Here is a 5,716-nt window from a genome sequence, read left to right as displayed (position 1 = left end):
CTGCAGAGGCTGACCTCCAGAGGTGTGAACTGAGGGCCAGATCTCACAGACTCTTGCCTCTTGCCCAGCTTTCCAAATGGCGCCCCATCATCAAAGATAATTCTGGCTCCACTTACCTGGAGTGACTGGAGATAGGGTTGGGAATAAAGAGCCCAAGTCAATAAAAAAGATGACTTAAGGGGCCAGAGAAAGAGCACAGATGTAGGGCATTTGCTTTGCAGGAAGCAGATCCAGGACGGATGGTGGTTTAAATTCCAGCATCCCATATGGTCCCCCATACCTGCCAAGATTTCTTTTTTTTTTTTTTTTGAAGTATAAATAAAGTTTTATTTAAGTCGCCACCCTGCGTGCAGTTTTCATCATCCTTCACTCTGGGATGCCTCCTCTCTGACCACCTTCTGCCTCCCCGCTGAGTCTCAGCCCTGTAAGGAACAAAAGCAATCATCACCCTAGGGACTGGCCAGTGCCAGACCAGTTCCACAGAATGCTGAAGAGAATGTCCCCCTCTGACTGAATGCTACAAGGTAGCAGAGACAAGCCAGCAGGTGTTTTCTCTCAGGTCATGTCCACAGCAATCCAGAAACTGCATTCTAAAAGCCTTGGTAATGACCTTACAAGATTTCTATATTCAGAAATCGCTGAGTGCCCCGAATGTGACCCAAAAACAAAAAACAAAAAGATGACTTGAGCAGTGATGAAACCTTTTTTAGATAATTTAGCAGATGTGCATTTTTTATGACAACTCTGAATTATATAACCATTTTCCAGATGGAGACACTGAGGCACAATGAGTTTTAAAAAAATCATGTTGTTCACACAGCTGGCTGTTTATCCTCCAAATATGGTTAACTCCACTGAGACTCTCTCTTCTGCCCCCTCACCCCTTTGCCAGAGCCTTTGTTTGCCTGAAAGAACTGGAAGAAGGAAACAGAGGCCACTGCCCAATGTGAAAGGAGCTAAGGGTAATCTCATCTTCTCATTCCCCATCCAAGGTGAATGGATTGATCTGCTCCTCACACATGAACTTCCTAGATTCTTCCTTTTCTGTGCAGAGCCTTATTTAGGACTCAAGTCTTTGAAAAAGCTCAAACAGCAGAGAAAAAAGTCTTTCCCTCCAGGCAATGAGAGTGGGGAGCCCGAGCGGCAAGCAACACACAGGAAAGTTTTGAGAAGTTGCCTGTTTTATCTTAGACGTGTATAAGAATCTTGTGTTCCACTTCAAATACATCTGTTTATTTCAACTTTTAAAACTATCTTTGAGGGCCGAAAAGATACAGAAGGCTCAGCTTCCATTCCTGGCATGATATGGTTCCTAGGCACCATCTGGAGCAACCTCTGAGCACCAAGCTGGGTCTAAACCCAGAGCACCATTAGATGTGGAAAAAATAAATAATGAATAAATAAAACTTTTAAATCATAAGCAATAGCCTGGCGAGATAGTACAGCAGGTAAGTTGCTTACCTTGTATGTAGTCAATCTGGTTTTGATCCCCAGCACCCCACACGATCCACCACACTAGAAATAATTGCTGAGTATAGAACCAGGAGTAAAGCCTGAGCACTGTTGGGAGTGGCCCCAACCCAAAAATAAATAAATAAATAAATATATCATAAACAATGCTACAACTCAAAAGCACAAGGGGAAAAATTTTACTGGGGAAAAAAATGGTGTACCTTCTAATCATCTAATCACTACGGCATTTTTTGCAATGTTTAAATGAGTTTTCAGAAAGCGCCATCAGCAAGGAGGAAACTTGCCCCTGGACATTCAGCATATTCTGGAATGCATATGTCCAATATCTGTGAGGAGGCAATGGCTACATGGTCCCTTAGAATCTGAGTAAGATCCCAGCTCATAAGGTAAGTGGGGTGGTACCCAAAAGTGTCTGAGGACAACTGTCATTGCTCACAGAGATGAGCTTAGATATTTCCATTGGTTATCCAGTGACAAAGCAAATTTCAAATTGGCTATCAGTGGGTTACCACAAAACCTCAATCTTCGAGCCGATATGCTCGGGAATGTGGCTCCTGTGGTGTGGCTGGTAGACTTATGCTCAGCGTGCATAGGGCCATGGAGGAGCCTATAGGTGGCGATCTCTGGGAGCAGTACCTTCAGGAAGACCAACTGATGAGGGGGGACTGGTGTTCCCTGTCTTCGCTGGAGGGTGTTGATGAGAAAGGGAGATTTGGGACATTGGTGACGGGAATGTTGCACTGGTGATGGGTGGTGTTCTTTACATGACTGAAACCCAAATACAATCATGTATGTAATAAAGTTGGTTAAATAAAAAGAAAGAAAGAAAGAAAGAAAGAAAGAAAGAAAGAAAGAAAGAAAGAAAGAAAGAAAGAAAGAAAGAAAGAAAGAAAGAAAGAAAGAAAGAAAGAAAGAAAGAAAGAAAGAAAGAAAGAAAGAAAGAAAGAAAGAAAGAAAGAAAGAAAGAAAGAAAGAAAGAAAGAAAGAAAGAAAGAAAGAAAGAAAGAAAGAAAGAAAGAAAGAAAGAAAGAAAGAAAGAAAGAAAGAAGAAAGAAAGAAAGAAAGAAAGAAAGAAAGAAAGAAAGAAAGAAAGAAAGAAAGAAAGAAAGAAAGAAAGAAAGAAAGAAAGAAAGAAAGAAAGAAAGAAAGAAAGAAAGAAAGAAAGAAAGAAAGAAAGAAAGAAAGAAAGAAAAGAAAGAACAAGTGCCATGCCTAGTTAATCAGATCATGGTAAAGAACATTTGCTCCAAAAGGAAGGTGGGAAACTGAGCCCTCCACTTCTTGTTGCTGGAGTTGTCGGCATTGAAGAGAAGAAGCTTTGATCAGGTAGGTAGTGGCACATGGCACATCCCAAGACCATCATTACCTGGTTTCTACATCTCCTACCAACCAGCAACTCTGAGCTTGCTGTCTAACCAGCTCTGACTTAGGGACTGGAAAGGAAGAAGACATCGGGATGACTCTGTGATGAATACTATAATAATGACATGTGAAGAAAGACAGCAATTGATGTGACATGAAAGTCTTGCATTAAAGCAGAAAAGCATCTAGTCAGTCTCTCAACATCAACCATCCAGGGTTGAAATTCCTCTTCCTCTAGCCCAGCCATCAAGGAATCTTAATTTAAGTGACAACACTTTCATGGCAGTTCAGTTCTTGTTTTTGACAAAAAGAAACAATCTCAGACAATCTTCCAAGTCTAGCTTCCACATATTTATTCTTACATGGAAAGATTCACCCTCTAAATCCAGTTGACTGATGGGTTTTTTTTTCCTGGAGTTTGGAAGAAACACATTGGTGCTCAAATAAGATCTTGGCACAAGACAGAGAACCCCATTGAGGGGACCTCCTTTTTTTCAGATTCATCTCTTGACACTGCCATCTCTCAGTCCCTGCTCTTCTCCAGGTTAAGTGGGGGAAATCTGGACCATGTTTTGAGTTGGACCATTTTACTTTCTCATCCACAAAAAGCTGAGATTTAAGTGAAGAGAGAAATGAGTTCATTTGTGACCTGAGGGCTTCAAAGCACCATCTTATCTCATGGTGATTCCAAAACCAGTTAAGAGATAGGAAGCAAAGTCTAAGGATATATTGTCGATAAATATCCTAGGAAAAGGTTAATCCATTGCTTCAAGGAACTTCTTTAAGGGCAGAAGTCATTGCAGGCCTGATCAATATGCTAAAAGATAGTCATTTCCCAGGGACCCAGGGGTATGTGTTCTGAAAGTAAGGGCAGGAAGTAGAAAGAAAGAGAAATTTCTAGTCCTCTGTTAACTAGCAACTATTGAGTTTATCTCCTGTGTGGGGTGCTGTGTAAGCATTCTGTACATATTTCATATGATTTGATATCTCCAAAGCAATGCAACAGAGGATGCTTTTCTCTGCTTTACTGTCAAAAAAAGTGAGACTCAAAAGGTAAGTGAATTGCTCAAAATCACATGACTAAGATGTGATATTTACTTCACATTTATCTAACTTTAAATCCTGGGCTTTTCCCCACTGCATATGACTGTGCCTTTACAGCACCCCTAATAATGTTATTGTTGTTAAATCTATTATTTTAGATTTTTGCAAAGCTGGGATTTCCTACCTGGTTATGAGTTTCATTAAGATGAGACAGTTTTATGCTTCTCTGATATTCTGCAAATGAAAAATGTACCCTAAATGTAATATTTTGTTTTTCATATTACTTTATTATCTTCAAAGCATTTCTGCCAATGTAGATTTCCCCACTCGTTTGCTGTGAGAGGTATAGGCTCTTATTACCTCTAATTCAGAGGCAAGAAAGTAAAGACATAAGAATTTTAACAAGGTGCCTCAGTTAGCAGTGGCAGAAAGAGACCTGACTCCTTCACTTTCTTCAAGTCTATCCTAATTCTGTTAACTGCCTTCCTCAAAGCCAGTTTTCTCTGTGAACAGGCAGAACCTCATCCCACAATGGCTTAGAATTAAGAGTGGATCCACTGATTTTTAGGAAATTTGAGATATACACTGCACTACTATCCTTTCTAATTGGATGTAGGACCTGATAATCAGTCCTGGTGCAGATCATGAGTAAATGATCTAGATTTTTTTTTTTTTTTTTTGGCTTTTGGGTCACACCTGGCAGTGCTCAGGAGTTACTCCTGGCTCTATGCTCAGAAATCACTCCTGGCCAGGCTTGGGAGACCATATGGGATGCCGGGATTTGAACCACCATCTTTTTGCATGCAAGGCAAACGCCCTGCCTCCATGCTATCTCTCCGGGCCCAATGATCTGAATTTTTGACTCACTGATTTAAGCCTAAATATCATGGAGCTGCTGAATCCAGAAGAACCCCTTGCTCTACCTTCACCTTTGTTATAACAAAACATGAAACTGAACCTCTCTTAGGTGTAACTGAGAGTGTTCCTGATTCCACTTCCAACCACTCTAGCAACTGGCACTCAGCTGAGATAAATGTGAAAGATCATTTCTGATAAACATAGCTTGAATGGCTCAGCCAGTCAACATATTTGCTACATAAATGCATGCACTAGCTCTGGCTCCTCTTTAATACTGAGCACCTTCCAATATAGTCTGTATTTATGTTTGGATTCCTAGAGTGTACATAGGAAGTGCAGAAAACGTTGCTCTGGCTCAGGTGCTCTGACTGATTTCCATGACCCTACAGGAAGGTATTTCTCTTTCTTTCAGTCTCTGACAGTCAAATCCATTCTCTTGGCCTAGAGTTCAGTGTGGAGACAAAATAGTTGGGATGTAAAGCTAGAGAAGCACTGGAGAGAGAACTAATTAATGATGAAAACAGATATCCTGGAACTGGGAAAACTACAGGGGCAGAGCACAAGCTTTGCATGTAGAACATGGACTGTTGGGGCTCGTTCCTGACACTGCTGTCCCAATAATGTTAATGGTCCAGGTTTGGAGCATGATATTGAAGAGATCAACGCTCAATGGAATACACTAAATAAGAAGGTTGAACAGAGAATTGCACAACTGCAAGAGGCTTTGTTGCATTGTGGGAAGTTTCAAAATGCTTTAGAGCCATTGCTCAGCTGGCTGTCAGATACCAAGGTGCCCATAGCCAATCAGAAACCTCCATCTGCTGATGTATAAAGTGGTAAAAGCACGGATCCAAGAACAGAAGCTGCTCCAGTGGTTCCTGGATGATCGAAAGGCTACAGTAGATATGATCCAAACAGAAGGAGGCAGAATAGCCCAGTCAGCTGAGCTTGCCGATAGAGAGAAAATCACTGGACAGTT

The 5,716-nt window shown here is 41.1% G+C and overlaps 1 non-coding gene across 1 annotated transcript; it reads right to left on the bottom strand.

The window, feature by feature from the left end:
- Positions 1 to 494: 494 nt before the first annotated feature.
- Positions 495 to 612, bottom strand: LOC126016478 (small nucleolar RNA SNORA32). Its single transcript, XR_007498275.1, has one exon. It is a non-coding gene; the product is annotated as a small nucleolar RNA SNORA32 (small nucleolar RNA).
- Between the last annotated feature and the right edge of the window lie 5,104 nt (positions 613 to 5,716).

This window comes from Suncus etruscus, chromosome 8 (genome assembly GCF_024139225.1).
Source record: "Suncus etruscus isolate mSunEtr1 chromosome 8, mSunEtr1.pri.cur, whole genome shotgun sequence".
Taxonomy (NCBI): Eukaryota; Metazoa; Chordata; class Mammalia; order Eulipotyphla; family Soricidae; genus Suncus; species Suncus etruscus.
This window is presented reverse-complemented; position numbering and strand designations above follow the sequence as displayed.